General features: G+C 45.3%; 2 long non-coding RNA genes across 4 annotated transcripts in view; both read left to right on the top strand.

Moving 5' to 3' along the window:
• The window catches only part of LOC308459568, a 194,028-nt gene that overhangs the window by 100,108 nt on the left and 77,884 nt on the right, over positions 1-16,036 (top strand). Inside the window, exon 1 of one of the 3 annotated variants that reach the window (XR_013978159.1) lies at positions 7,080-7,234. The exons of the other annotated variants lie outside the window; for them this stretch is intronic. This is a non-coding gene — a long non-coding RNA (uncharacterized lncRNA). Of the gene's footprint in view, positions 1-7,079; positions 7,235-16,036 lie in introns of those variants that run through there. 3 annotated transcript variants of the gene reach the window in all.
• LOC308459642 lies at positions 13,574-15,955 on the top strand. The gene is made up of 2 exons (XR_013978255.1): positions 13,574-13,648; positions 15,832-15,955. It is a non-coding gene; the product is annotated as an uncharacterized lncRNA (long non-coding RNA).

The following is a 16,036-nucleotide window of genomic DNA, read 5'->3' as shown; positions in this document are numbered from 1 at the left end:
CCTTGCCACCCTGCCCAATGGTTAGTGTCAAATATTATGTTCTCCCTACTATGCTAGTGTTTATTCATAATATATATGGAAATTTCCATCTGTTCTTCATCTTGCCTTTGCATCCAATTTTTTTCCAGGAAATACCAAGTCACTCATTGTTACAAGCTGCTTCATATTTAACTTTTTATTAACCCGAGTCTACTCTACAGTTTATAAGTTTTACTACTGCATCCAATTTTGATAAATCTGCTAGGAACGTGAATGCAGATAGATTTGTTATGCATGAGGACAATTTACTGAATCGGGTATGAGATGGTGTATTGCTGCCCATCGTACGCTGTCTGTCCTGGCTTCCTCCCAAAATACAATGACTCTTACCTGCGTGTAAGACACAGATCTTTATTCAGGCAAGTAATGGCAAGAGCTCAGTAGTAGGCATAGCAGGAGGAGTCAAGCGTTCATGAGGCGGGCAAGAATTTTAGAACTGAACAGAAGCGACAAATAAGTCCCAAAAAGTTCCCATGCCCTTCATGCCAAGCTTTTTAAGACGAGGCTCTTTTGCCTTGTGAGAATGTTTAGTTTGTAAACCCACATTCAATCTGGGTGGGAGAGTCTATGGAGGCGCCTTCTGGCCCTTGGCGACCAAGATGAGCCCTCCCCTTCTGAATGCAGTTCAGCCTCTGCTTGTTAGGATATAGTTCCGTTCCACCTTAAAAGGGACAGGCAGGACTATTGTGTGTCACATGCCTGTTTACATTTCCAGTCTGCTGGGGACTTCTGTTTTGTATATAGCTTTTGTGTTATGCTGTTTTGCTGGACACAAAGGGAAGCAGACATGTTTTTTTCCCTTTGTTCCTGAACTATGCTGAATAAAATATGTAAATATGCTTATACACATCTCTGTCTGCCACTTCCATCGTGAAGATTTATTCACTCTGCTAATTAGCGTGCTTGGTAGCTTCAGAAGGGTACTGAGGCTCGAGTCGCTGACTGATTGATGATGTACCGGAGATCGTCCGGCTGCCGGCCAGTGGCTGGAGCAAGCTGGGGGCCTGCCAAATGCCCCCGTCTCCCCGACAGTATCCCAACAACAGGGTTATGGGCCCAGATTCATGGTGTTTATGGGAGAGTAAGACTGCTGATAGGGACGCGGGTGGCGCTGTGGGTAAAACCTCAGTGCTTAGGACTTGCCGATTGCATGGTCGGTGGTTCGAATCCCCACGGCGGGGTGTGCTCCTGTCGTTCGGTACCAGCGCCTGCCAACCTAGCAGTTCGAAAGCACCCCCGGGTGCAAGTAGATAAATAGGGACCGCTTACCAGCGGGAAGGTGAACGGCGTTCCGTGTGCTGCACTGGCTCGCCAGATGCAGCTTGTCACGCTGGTCACGTGACCCGGAAGTGTCTGCGGACAGCGCTGGCTCCCGGCCTATAGAGTGAGATGAGCGCACAACCCTAGAGTCTGTCAAGACTGGCCCGTACAGGCAGGGGTACCTTTAAGACTGCTGATGCCTGTTGTCTTTGTCCATGGAGTTTCCTTGGCAGGAATACTGGAGTGGCTTGCCGGTTCCTGCTCCAAGTGGATCACGTTTGGTCAAAACTCTCCACCCTGGAAAAAGATCCTCCCTAGAAAAGACCCTGATGTTGGGAAAGATGGAGGGCACAAGGAGAAGGGGACGGCAGAGGACAAGATGGTTGGACAGTGTTCTTGAAGCTACCAGCATGAGTTTGACCAAACTGCGGGAGGCAGTGGAAGACAGGAGTGCCTGGCGTGCTCTGGTCCATGGGGTCACGAAGAGTCGGACATGACTAAACGACTAAACAACAACAAGACTGCTGATGACCCTTTTAGCTCAGCCATCCCCTGCAGTGGTCAATGCCCCACTCAGCTCTCAATGAAGCTTTTTACTCTACAAACGGAGTGGAAGAGAGAGAACATCCGTCCTCCACTCCCAGTTCCCACGATTCAGCTCCCTTCTGCTTCCTCCTCATCAGTCTGAGCTTGCCAATCCATTCTTGATCCCAAGGGGGGCTCAGGACTCATAACACTGTGTTGGAATCCAGCAATAGTGATGCTAAGACTGCAGAAAAACCTGCTGCCGAGGCTTTTGGTTTGGAGACAACAATTTAGATTAAGAGTAGGGTATTTCAAAAAGTGAGAATCCAGACACAAAAGTTGTCAAGCTTTTTCCCCTTTTCTTTTGGGGCCAAAGTTTTTGCAAAAACTCCAAATATAAGGAAACGGACCAAAAAAACCAACACTTCAGACATAGGTTGCCATACACCTAAGTTTTCCCGGACATTTTTTTACCGCTTTTCAGAAATTCCTGGCCTATTTTTGACGGATGAATCCCAGATACGTCTGGGAAATCCCAGAAGTATGGCAGCCCTAAATAAGAGGGACCCTGCTCTATAGGTCGTTTTTATTCTGCATTCCTTATGATTTGTGCTTTGGATGGTATTGGGGATGACAGCAACATAGACAAGGGAATGGATGGGGTATGAATGCAACAATGCAGGAGCACTGGGAAAGAACAGAACAGCAATTGTTAAAGTAGGATGATGGGTGGGCAGTTCAGTATGAATCTGCTTCAAATGCACTATTGAAGCACTAAGGACATGTTGCTGCATACACCTGCAATAAAAACAGTCTGGGCCCAGGGACAACCATAGCTATCAACCGTCCCTTATTTGGTGGCAAAGTCCCTTATCCCAGCGCCGTGTCCCGCCGCTGTCCCTTATTGATGATGTCCCTTAAATTTCCCGGGTTTCAAAGGAAGCAGCTCCTCTCCCTCCCTCCCTGCCGGCCAGGGAGGAGGGAGGCTACATCTGTGTTGCTTGGCTGCGTTGCTCATCCAATAAGGAGTCTAACAACGACTGGGGGGTGGAGCTTGCATGCCTTGTGCCGATCAAATCAGCCGCGTTGCCTGGGGACTCGCCTTTGCTCAGCGCTTCCCAGCGGAGAGGTGACGGTGGTTTTCCTTGCTGCATCCCCTTTGCCGGATTGCTGCGCTGTGGGAACCACCGCTTAAGGCTTCGTTTGGCTGCTGGCTGGGCTTTCTGCCTTTGGCTTGGAGGGGCTCAGAAGTTGAACATACCTGTGCTTGGAAAATCCCTTATTTTGGCTGCTGATCCCTTATTTGCAAGGCTGCTGGTCCCTTGTTTTCAAATCTGTAAGTTGACAGCTATGGGGGCAACCATTCTGTTCTTTTCCAGTCATAGCTTTGCAATGGCAGTAGGCCTCTGTGTTAGAGAGTGTATGTATTAAGCCATAAAAATTAAGCAAAAATGAGATGTTTGCCAACTATATTGATGGTAGGCCACACTACGTTACAACGCCCTCCCATCAGATGTCAAGGATATAAAGAACTACACAGCTTTTAGAAGACTGAAAGCAGCCCTGTATTGGGAAGTTTTTAACGTTTGACATTTCATCATGTTTCTATATTTTTCTGGAAGCTGCCCAGAGTGGCTGGGGAAACCCAGGCAGATGGGTGGGGTATAAATAAAATAATGATAATAGCAACAGCGATGTTGAAAATACAGGAATGAAACCTGAGGAGTGAGGGTTTTATCTGCTTTATTTTAGGTAAAATATTGAGACACACCTGCAGACCATACAACGTGGTAGAACGTGTAGTGAGCCCAGTCTCCCTGCTCCATTTGACCCATCAGGATGACAAATTTACCTACCATTGCTGTGTTGCTATGTCAACACAGTGCGGACCAACAGAAACAGTGAAACGGCTGGACAGCATCAAGCTTCCTACATGCCTGCTTCCTGCCCCAGGCAAACTTCCCAAGCGTTAGGAGCTGTTGTGGCATTTCAATAGATCAAAGGCCTTGCGGCAGGTGTTCCTCCAGCTGTTCCTGTCCAAGTTTTGCTTAACTGAATCGCAAGTGATGAAACTTTTTGTGGGTGGAAGCTAAAAGATAGGGCAAGTCAGAAACTAGGCAAATGCAAAAGAGTATAACAGCACAACCCTAATCTTGCTTACTCAGAAGTAAGTCCGATTTAATTCAGTGGGGTTTCTGCCTACATAAATGGGATTGGGATTGCAGCCTGAAGCTATAATCTTAAAGATATTTTACTGGTATTAATCCTACTGAATGCAGAGCAGCACAGTTCCTAGTAATATTTTTACAGTTTACAGTACAATCCAAACTATTACTGTATTTTTTGCTTTATAAGACTCACTTTTTCCCTCCTAAAAAGTAAGGGAAAATGTGTGTGCGTCTTATGGAGCGAATGCAGGCTGCGCAGCTATCCCAGAAGCCAGAACAGCAAGTGGGATTGCTGCTTTCACTGCGCAGCAATCCCTCTTGTTGTTCTGCCTTCTGACAGTGGCGTAGCGTGGGTTGTCAGCATCCGGGGCAAGGCAAGTAATTTGCACCCCCTAACCCGTGGATTTGCGCCCCCTAACCTGTGGATTTGCGCCCCCTAACCCTAACCCCCAGATGTTGCGCCCGGTGCGGCCGCCCCCCCCTGCACCCCCCACGCTACGCCACTGCCTTCTGAGATTCAGAATATTTTTTTTCTTGTTTTCCTCCTCCAAAAGCTAGGTGCGTCTTGTGGTCTGGTGCGTCTTATAGAGTGAAAAATACAGTAAGTTCTACAGTGGTACATCGGGTTAAGAAATTAATTAACCTGAAACTGTTCTTAACCTGAAGTACCACTTTAGCTAATGGGACCTCCTGCTGCCGCCGCGCCACCGGAACACGATTTCTGTTCTCATCCTGAAGCAAAGTTCTTAACCCGAGGTACTATTTCTGGGTTAGCAGAGTCTGTAACCTGAAGTGTATGTAACCTGAAGCATATGTAACCCGAGGTACCACCGTATTAGGTTTATTCCCAGGTAAATGGGCTCAGGACTGAAGCAGTGGTTCCTAGCAAGCTTTAGGGGGTGGGCTGTAAATCTGGGGCTGCAATAGATTATGTTATGGGAACAGTTACCTGTGTGCTCTGTACATTATGGCTGAATCAAATGTACCGTATTTACTATCAGCTCCAGATTTGAAGGGCACCTTGGTCAACAAGATGCTCCCAGTGGGTTCACTCCTTGAATTGTTATAAAATCAGTGCTTTTCCTGGGAGTACTCAGGGGTACACTGTACCGACACCTATTTTCTAGAAGAAAAGAACTGAATAGAAAACTCATTGGGTTTTTTGTTTTTTAAAAAAAGATTGCCCCTGAGGATATGCAAAAACACCATTCACTAATCTCCGATTAGCCAACCCCTCAGAAAAAAACATTTAGTCTGTCATGAACCCACCACCAATCAATTTCCTCAAGTGTGCGAGTCTTCCTGAATTCTGTTATTACATGGAAAGGGGGAGGGGGATCTCTACCAACTTTCTAGCCGATATTTACAGTATTATGAAAGTCATCCCCAACCTTCACATATGAAAACAATTCACTGCTGCTAGGTTTTCTCTCCTTCATAGAAACAAACACGTTTTCTCTCCTTCATAGAAACAAACACACCGTTCTGAATTCATGGCTCTTTTCCTCTCACCTGCACTCAATAAATGTTTGTTCATTCCCTAACCCCACCTTCGAATTAATTCCTCTTTTTCCCACTCCCCCAACCTTGGAAATACATTTATCTCTTAGTTATTTCCCACAGAATGAATTGTTCCTTTCCCCATATCCTATGTACTCCCAAATTAATTGCTCTTTTCCAAGTCCCCTCAGGGTATTCATTGCTTCGTCTGTCCCTCACAGCCCTACTGTTCAAATACAGGGTTGCCATATGTACAGATTTTTCCTGGACATTACTGGGATTCCAAAGGCGGAATTGACGTCTGGGGAAAATTTCTGAAACGTGGCGTTTTGTCCTGGATCTTAGGCAAGCTCAACAACTTTTGGGGTGTCCTGGTTTTTACTTTTTGGCAACCCTATCTAATGCTGCTTTATTAAATACCTTCAAAAAGTGGTGGACCTAAGAATAATGGATTTTATTAATAAGATCTGCTTGAAATGATCACAAACAGTTCAACCTGCCACTGCCTTCCCACTACTGTTTTGTTTAGAAATTTGTGGGCAAGATTAAGAGCATAAGAAAAGCCCAGCTGTATCAATTAAAGCTCATCTAGTCCAGCATCCTGTTCTCAGAAAATGCCCATGGGAAACCCACAAGCAAGACCTCAGTGAAACTTGCTGTTTCTAGCAACCAGAGGAATATTGCTTCTAATCCTGGAGGAAGTACACAACCATCACGTCTAGTCACCACTGACTGATAAGTCAAATTAATAGAGGATAAGGCTCTCTCTCATATATATATATTTAGATACCACTTCATACTAAAGACCATCACTAAGCGGTCAAACAACAAATACAGTATATATAACAAACTATGGTGAGCCAGCGTACAGCTTCCGGGTCATGTGGCCATCATGATTAAACCGCTTCTGGCAAACCAGAGCAGCGCACGGAAAGGCCGTTTACCTTCCCGCCGGAGCGGTACCTATTTATCTACTTGCACTTTGACGTGCTTTCGAACTGCTAGGTTGGCAGGAGCTGGGACCGAGCAACAGGAGCTCACCCCGTCATGGGGATTCGAACCGCCGACCTTCTGATCAGACCCGGAAGCTGTACGCCGGCTCCCTCGGCCCATAAAGCAAGATGAGTGCCGCAACCCTAGAGTCGGTCACGACTGGACCTAATGGTCAGGGATCCCTTTACCTTTACCTATGAAGCCTAGAGACGACAATGCCATGCAAAGCTATAATCAAATGCAATAAAATCACAAAAAACACAGCAGCACATTTTGAAACATCTCTAGAGTCGGGGATCCCTTTCCTCTTTGTGCTCCCATTTATCAAGGCACAACCTGGTTCACTACAGATCACACTCACATTCTTCCTTACAACTCTACAAATCATAAAACATCTACTACTCAGTTGTGGGGAGCATCAGGGAGGAGGAGGAGGAGGAGGAGGAGGAGGAGGAGGAGAAAAGCATGGGATAACCATACTCACATAACCAACATGCTAAAGTCTAATTAAGACATTAAGGGGTTAATACCATAGAGTAAGCTGCCCTGGAGGGCTTGACTCACCTTGGGAGGAACTAGGTAATCAAGCCATTGTTGCCTCAAGCCCACCTGATGAAGTCAGCAGGTGAAGCCACTCATGAGTTCCTAGACCAGTAATTGAGGGACCACTATAGCTAAGCCTAGTTTTACTGCCTGGGCAACGTATTTTCTGAATGCTGCATGGAAAAAGCCCGTGAATTGAGGAGTTTGTAAGTAGACCATCTCTAACTTAACCAAACTTGTGCTGTTTTTCTAAGCTTTGGGGAAAAGGGAAGTTTTGGAACTCGCAAGGCGTAATTTTAAAGGTCTTATATTTTCATGCTGTGGTTTGCTGCATGTTTTCTGATTTAAAATTTCTGCTGGGGTTTTCTCACCCAGGAATAGTTGCTTGAAACCTGGATTGTGGCACTCAGGAAGGCATGTGTGTGTGTGTTGCGTTGCATTGTGTTGCGTTGCGTTGTGTTGTGTTGTGTTGTGTTGTGTTGTGTTGTGTTGTAGTGGGTGCAATCTCTTGTTATCAGGCCTAGTGGTACGCAGCCAGCATGTCAATACTTGTGGATGGCAAGAGTTGTAGTTTGACAACATTTGTAGGCTCCATGCTAGTAACCCTTGGCCCATTCACAATGGTAGATGGTACAGTTGTCCATTTAACTGGAGACCCCGGAAATTGAACCTAGTAGCCTCTGCTTGAAACATTTATTTTTCTGCCGCTGGTCTTGGTCTTCAGAGAAAGACAGTCGTGTGGCCTACAGCACAGTGAAACAATCTGAAAGATTCAAAAGCATAACAAGATCTGTGGGATGGGCTACTGCATTCAGTTTAGGTTTCTCCCCCACCCCCTCCAATGGCATAAAACAGGGGTTAGCAAACTTTTTCAGCAGGGAGCCAGTCCACTGTCCCTCAGACCTTGTGGGGGGGCAGACTATACTTTGAAAATAAAAAAATGAATGGATTTCTATGCCCCACAAATAACCCAGGAGTGTATGCCCCAAATAATAACAAATCCGAATTTTACAGGAAATTGGAAGAGAAGCTTTGGGAATTCGAGAATGGAAAGATAATTTTGATGGGAGATTTGAATGGAGTTGTATCGATTGAAATGGATAACCCAGAGATGCATTTTAAATAAAAGGACACATTCTACTAATGTAAAAACATGCTGATTCCCAGACCATCCGCGGGCCGGATTTAGAAGGTGACTGGGCCGGATCCGGCCCCCGGGCCTTAGTTTGCCTACCCATGGCATAAAATATGGCCATCGTTTTCTTCGATAGGCTTCGTTAAAGTGTTACTGTCTCATTTTTAAAACTTTGGCCTTGTGGAGAGCATAATTTCATTGCTATGATTTCCCTAAAGTATGAAAATGTTATATAGCCACATTCCTAGAAGTTATACAGTTTCTTGGAATTCCAGTCCTGTAAAATGGGGCCTTGGTTGTTCTAGTATTTGTGGGGGTCGCTGCCAGGAATTGTAAAAGTTCAGAACTTCATGCTAGTAGCCTGATGTTGAGAATTGCTGAGGTCACATTGTACTGAATTAACCGGAAATGTGTGTGTGTGTGTGTGTGTGTGTGTGTTGTACTGGCCATTCAGAAAAGGATAATAGCCAACTTGTTCAGGAAAAAGCTCTTCAAACCATTGGCCACAATGCAGAGTTAAAATAAGTAAGTTTAAGTTTACTGTGATTACATTTGAGGAAATGTAGCTTCAAATATCGTAATACAGCTTTAGCAATAAAACAACCTTTTTTAAAAAAAGAAATAAATGAAGCAAATGCAACTCTGAATCGCCCCTGTGAATTTATCATAATACACACATATTTTTTGTGTTATTTTTTTCCTAAAATATATGCATTCATATGCATACTCTTCATTAGTATATGCATTTTGGTACACATTACTTGGCTGGAGAACCACACTGCAAATGTCAGAGGTGGCTCAGTTGCTTAGAACGTAGTGCTGATAACGCCAAGACTGCAGAATTGGTCCCCGTATGGGATAGCTGCATAGTCCTGCATTGCAGGGGGTTGGACTAGATGATCGTGAGAGTTCCTTCCAACTCTACAATTCTATAACTCTAAGTGACAATTTTAAGTAAGAACTGGCCCCTGAGCAAGGGTGGATGGATCTGTCAGTTTTGGTTCTCGATTTCTCGTTCATTTATTTCCTCCTCCCTCCTGATACATTTACTTTCTATGCTGCATCTTTTAGACCAGTGACGGCCAAACTTGGCCCTCCAGCTGTTTTGGGACTACAGTTCCCATCATCCCTGACCACTGGTCCTGATAGCTAGGGATGATGGGAGTTGTAGTCCCAAAACAGCTGGCGGGCCAAGTTTGGCCATCACTGTTTTAGACTGAAAGCAGGAACTGTCTTGTTTTTACTGATCTGCAAGTGGCTTTGGGGGCGGTGCTGTACAGCAGATTAACAATTAGATGGATAACAGAATCTTCCAAGTTATGCCTGGGCAGCCCATTTGTTTGCAAAGCTCATTGGATGATCACTGTCTCCTATCACACAAAATCCCTAAAGTGGAAATCTCATGTATGTTGCTGCTATGAATATCTTGGCAGAAGGGCAGGGCACTCACATAACAAACAAACAAACATTAATGGATTAATTGATGGTTTTGCTGTGCTTCCGCAGGGTTAACTACCGCTAGCGCAGCTCTGGAAAGCCGCCAGTGATTCCTTTGAATTCAATTACTAACCATTTGCTGTTTCCATATATCTATTTCTCATAAAGCACCTTTGCTTAATGATGTGAGCAGTCACCAGATGGTACGTTGATATTTCAAATATTTTGGCAATCGGACAAGATAGTTGGCCTTCTAAGTGCCTTTAATGCAGAGACGGGGGACCTGGACTTGTCTTAAGAAGTTGCTGGACTAAAACTCCCACCACCCTCAGCCAGCATGGAAAATGAGAAGGCATGCTGGGAATTGTAGTCCAACATTATAGAAGGAGGGACACAGGTTCCCTATCCCTGTTTTAATGGCTTTGATGGAATCCTGACCTTAAGGGATGGTGGTGTCATGGATATGCAGCTTCTCCAAGGTAGGATTTCACTTACCTTAAATAATAATAATAATTATAATTTATTATTTATATCTCGCTCATCTGGCTGCGTTTCCCCAGCCACTCTGGGCGGCTTCCAACAGAATATTAAAATACAATAACCTATTAAACATTAAAAGCTTCCCTAAACAGGGCTGCCTTCAGATGTCTTCTAAAAGTCTGGTAGTTGTTTTTCTCTTTGACATCTGGTGGGAGGGCGTTCTACAGGGCAGGTGCCACTACTGAGAAGGCCTTCTGCCTGGTTCCCTGTAACTTGGCTTCTCGCAGCAAGGGAACCACCAGAAGGCCCTTGGCACTGGACCTTGTCAGAACGATGGGGGTGGAGATGCTCCTTCAGGTATACTGGACCGAGGCCGTTTAGGGCTTTAAAGGTCAGCACCAACACTTTGAATTGTGCTTGGAAATGTCCTGGGAGCCAGTGTAGGTCTTTCAAGACCGGTGTTATATGGTCTCGGCGGCTGCTCCCAGTGACCAGTCTAGCTGCCACATTCTAGATGAGTTGTGGTTTCCGGGTCACCTTCAAAGGTAGCCCCACATAGAGTGCATTGCAGTAGTCCAAGTGAGAGATAACTAGAGCATGCACCACTCTGGCAAGACAGTCCGCGGGCAGATAGGGTCTCAGCCTGCGTTCCAGATGGAGCTGGTAGACAGCTGCCCTGGACACAGAATTGACCTGAGCCTCCATGGACAGCTGTGAGTCCAGAATGACTCCCAGGCTGCGCACCTGGCAAGACCACTGATAAAAGAGTACCTATGAAGGATGCCTTGCTGTTTATTTATTGAATGAATTCTGCTGCAGTAGTACAGGACCTCTGGGTCAAAACCCAAAACCCCGACTGTCTCAGGAGACAATGGAGGAGTGATGCCTTTGGGAGGGTTGGAAGGTTGCAGCGCCTGCTGTGGCTGTAGGGAACCAATGCAAGAGAGACCTGTTTTGTTGCAGCTGGGGCAGATGAAGGCGTCCGGTTGCGTTGCTGCAGATGCGCCATGCCATTTCTTCTCTCTGCGTTCCTCCCAGTGGTAATTCATCCTCTCATCACTCAACTGACAGATCAGTTGTAAATGTGGACTCAAAGTCAGGTCCTTGTGTTTGGGGCAGGCGTTCATTTTGGAGTTTGGGCGGCTTGCGGTGTGTGTGAGGAGGTTGTAAGGAGGAGGCTGGTATGACACAGTTTCTGAATTTTCAAATTGGGCCAGGGAGGGGGAGCTATTTTGAGATATAGATAGATAAAGGTAAAGGGACCCCTGACCATTAGGTCCAGTCGTGACTGACTCTGGGGTTGTGGTGCTCGTCTTGCTTTATTGGCCGAGGGAGCCGGCGTACAGCTTCCGGGTCATGTGGCCAGCATGACTAAGCCACTTCTGGCAAACTAGAGCAGCACACAGAAACGCTGTTTACCTTCCTGCCGGAGTGGTACCTATTTATCTACTTGCACTTTGACGTGCTTTTGAACTGCTAGGTTGGCAGGAGAAGGGACCAAGCAACGGGAGATCACCTCATCACGGGGATTCGAACCGCTGACCTTCTGATCGGCAAGTACCATTTGGATTTGTGTCATGTGTGCTAGGAATTCGTGGAAAGGCAAATCTGTGGTGAATGTTAAATGCAAGCTTGTGCATTTAAAAAGCACTAGGCAGCTTTCCTATGATCCCGTGGCTTAAAATAGTGCCGACTGCTTGAAGGATTGTTGCTGGGCTCTATAAAAGAGACAAATAATCACAATGGAATTGATTTGTGAACTACGGTCTGGTATAGTGGCTAAATGCTCTAAGAAGAAAGAGATAAAAGAGAGGAAGAAAGGGGGCTTTTATGGGGACATCTGCTTTTTGCATTTTTAAGATTCAAATCACAAATACAGGCATGCCATTGAAATGAGTACTGTACATACTAATTCAGCTTACAGTCCTGTTGTAAAAAATGAATCGCTTCAAGTTCAGATGCAGCGTAGCTCTATGTATCAGAGTGTACCAGTGTGGTGTAGTACCAGTGTGGTGTAGTGGTTAAGAGCGGTATACTCGTAATCTGGTGAACCAGGTTTGCGTCCCCACTCCTCCACATGCAGCTGCTGGGTGACCTTGGGCTAGTCACACTTCTCTGAAGTCTCTCAGCCCCACTCACCTCACAGAGTGTTTGTTGTGGGGGAGGAAGGGAAAGGAGATTGCTAGCCGCTTTGAGACTCCTTCGGGTAGTGATAAAGCAGGATATCAAATCCAAACTCCTCCTCCTCCTCCTCCTCTTCTTCTTCTTCTTCTTCTTCTTCTTCTTCTTCTTCTTCTTCTTCTTCTTCTTCTTCGTGCACCAGGTGGGGCAAACAACAGACACAGGATGGAATATTGGTGGCCCTCCATAAGTTGCTGGACTACAGCTCCTATCATTCATTACTGCTGGCCATGGTGGCTGAGGCTGATGGGAGATGGAATGTCATGAGTTCCCCACCTGGAGGCTCACCTGTTCCCTTATCCCTCAATTTCCCCCAGAGGAAAGTAGGCTTTTCCAAATCTTCAAGACTTTGTTTTGTAATGGAGCGATATCAAAAGTCAACACATGTTCAGTGCTGTTTCTTGCACATCCATTCCTAATTCTCCCTTTCAAATGGCTATTGATTGTGCACCCCCAGGGACACGGGTGGCGCTGTGGGCTAAACCACAGTATGGGGACTGATATGTAAATCTGGGGACTGTCCCCGGGAAACAGGGACGTCTGGTAACCTTAAACCAGAGGCACCACTGTAATAAACCAGCATTGGATAGGGTTGCCAAAAAGTGTAAAAGCAGGACATCTCAAAAGTTGCTGAGCTTGCATAAGATCCAGGACAAACGCCACCTTTCGGAAATCCCCCCCCCCCCGACATGAATTCCGCCTTTGAAATCCCGGTAATGTCCAGGAAAATCCAGACGTATGGCAGCCCTATTGTTTACAGGTTTAGGGACATAGGAAGCTAGCCTTTCAGTGCTTCTCAAACTTGGTCTCCAGCTGTTGTTGGACTACAACTCCCATCATCCTTCACTAGCAAGACCAGTGGTCAGGGGTGATGGGAGTTGTAGTCCAACAGCAGCTGGAGACCCAAGTTTGACAAACACTGTAATTAGTCTACCCAGCCCAGTATTCTTAACACTTCCTGCAGCGGGGACATAAATTCAGATTAGGTTGTTGGTTGTATACCTTCAAATCTTGCGGAAAGTACTTTTCAACCTTCTCCTCTCGCCTTCACCTTTGAGGTGGCAAATGATCCCTTCATATATTTAACGCAGATTTCTTTCTCCGTTATCTGACCGTTGCAGCGAGGAAATGGCATGCCTCTTGTTACGGTAGTGGCTGCGAGCTGTCATAAAATGGCACGCTAATTATTCTGACGCCTGTACTGGAGCACCTCTGCAAATGAGTTCCACCTTACAGGCCCTTCCAGCATTGCCTTGACCTATCGCCACCGCTTTCAAATTAACTATCCATATTCCTCGTTCTCAGTTCCCAGATTGCCCGCACGCATTACATCACCCCGAGTCCAGTTACAATCGGATGCCAGAACTGCAGCTGGGAAACACCAAAGGTGGGGATTGCAGAATAAGCCAACGCCTCAACGTTAGGCTTTGACCAGATTTTAAGATAACATACACCGCTACAAACAGGGCAAGGGCTCCCTGTTTATTTCCCTCTTGCAGACGGCGCTTTGAACACCCAGAGGCCGGCAGCCTCATCAGCGCCAAGTGGTCAATGATTTATTAAAAACTGAGCTGCAGCATAATTGTGCTCACCATGTGGCTAATAAGCAGCCGCTTGGAAAGAAAGCTGGAGGGGGGGACGGATGGACCAGGGACTTTTCTTGGGATAGTTTCAATGCAGCTATCGGCGTGTGCCAAAGCAGGCACACACACACACTTAATGGGTTGAAGTGTGCCTTGAATGTTAAACAGACAGGAACCTGGCACCTTCTGAGTCGGTATAATTTCATGGGGCAGAAGAAGAATATATTAATGCTAAAATAGCTATGTGTGAGTGAGAGAGAAAGAAGAGAGAGAGAGAGAGAGAGAGAAAGTACTTTTAATATTATAATTTGGAAGGCCTTTGAGTGCACCATTTGCAAATCTGACATAGACCAGAAATAAAGTGGCTTTTCCATTCTTGTCACGGAGCTCAACAGTCAGAGCCAGATCATAGTAGTAGTAGTAGTAATAATAATAAGTAGTAATAATATTAATTAATTAATTAATTAATTATACCCCACTCATCTTGGCTGGGTTTCCCCAGCCACTCTGAGCGGCTTCCAAGGGAGTATTAAAAACGCGATAAAACATCAAACATTAAAAACTTCCCTAAGCAGGGCTGCCTTCAGATGCCTTCTAAAAGTCAGATAGTTGTTTATTTCCTTGACATCTGGTGGGAGGGCGTTCCACAGGGCAGGTACCACTACTGAGAAGGCTCTCTGCCTGGTTCCCTGTAACCTCACATTTCGCAGTGAGGGAACCGCCAGAAAGCCCTCAGAGCTGGACCTCAGTGTCTGGGCTGAACGATGGGGTGGAGACGCTCCTTCAGGTATACTGGGCCGAGGACGTTTAGGGATTTAAAGGTCAGCACCGACACTTTGAATTGTGCTCGGAAGCATTCTGGGAGCCAATGTAGGTCTTTTGGGACCAGTGTTATATGGTCTTGGCAGCCATTCCCAGTCCCAGTCTAGCTTCCACATTCTGGATTTGTTGTAGTAGTTGTAGTAACTGCTGAGGTCTCCTCAAAGATGGGTCCCCACAAAGCTAGATGACCCATCCACTTTAGTTCCACATCCACTGTTTGGTTGCAAGGCCTATTGCTCTGGGAACAAGGGTCATGTGCATAACTAAGTGACTGATGCTCTGTAACAAAAATTAGTTTAAAATCCTGAACTAATCTGTAAGGTGGGGGCTTTTGTTTTGTGTGTGTGTTAAAATTATTATGTACTGGAATTCCATACGAAATTTGTGGATTTTTTAATTTCTTTTCTTGAAATAATACAACTATCTCTAATTATTCCTGTTGCTCACAATACGAATCCTACTCACAAATTCATCGTATTGTAACAGTTCTTTAAACAGCCTAAAAAAGCCTTTCATTCGTCCATAAAACAGTAGTTATTAAATTCTCTTATTTCAGTTGTTAGCTTTGCTGATTCAACATCGTCCATCACCTTGCTTATCCTTTCTTTTTTAGTGAATAGAGAATCCTGGCTGCTGTAGTGCCATACATAAACAACCATCTTTTTAGGAACTTTTGACCCTATAATCCCTAGAAGAAAAGCTTCTAGGGATGTGTGTAATCACTTTAAGCATTTTTTTATCTCATCATATATCATTTCCCAAAATCCCCTTGCTTTCTTACAGTTCCACCACATAAAAAAAAGGACCACTTGTTTGTTTGCACTTCCAGCAGTTATTAGGAACCTTCTTATACATTTTGGATAATTTATCAGGTGTTCAATAGCACCTATGCAGGGGTGGAATCCTTTGTTTTCCCTCTTGTACAATTTTTCCTGCAAAGGAATATTTGCATGATGAAGCTGCTTCAGTGAAAATATTCCCAAACCACCTGGATCATCAGAGACACAATTGTGCTGTCTCCTTGACTAGAAATACCTGATATTTACTGAGCTGTCATCTTGGATGAGTCATCTTGGATCAATCATCTTGGGACGTTTTCAGGAAACCACTTCAGAACAAAGAGCACCATGTAGAGATTATCTTTCGTTTAATCTTTGTTTTGCAGGCGTTTGCTTGGCCCAGAGCTCATTCTTCTGGCAGAATCTGAAACCCAGGAAAGCACATGACTGAACAACAGGAAGGAACACCATTTGAACATATTCAGCAAAAGCAAAATCCCCCATCGCCAATTCTCCATCTATTTATTATGCTCCTTTCTAATCAGCACAGAGAGGAAACATGCAGAATATCCTGTGATCACCTATGTATTA

Source organism: Podarcis pityusensis, assembly GCF_964106645.2.
Source record: "Podarcis pityusensis genome assembly, chromosome: 12".
NCBI lineage: Eukaryota > Metazoa > Chordata > Lepidosauria > Squamata > Lacertidae > Podarcis > Podarcis pityusensis.
Note: the sequence above shows the minus strand (reverse complement) of the source record. Positions and strands in the feature narration are given on the sequence as shown.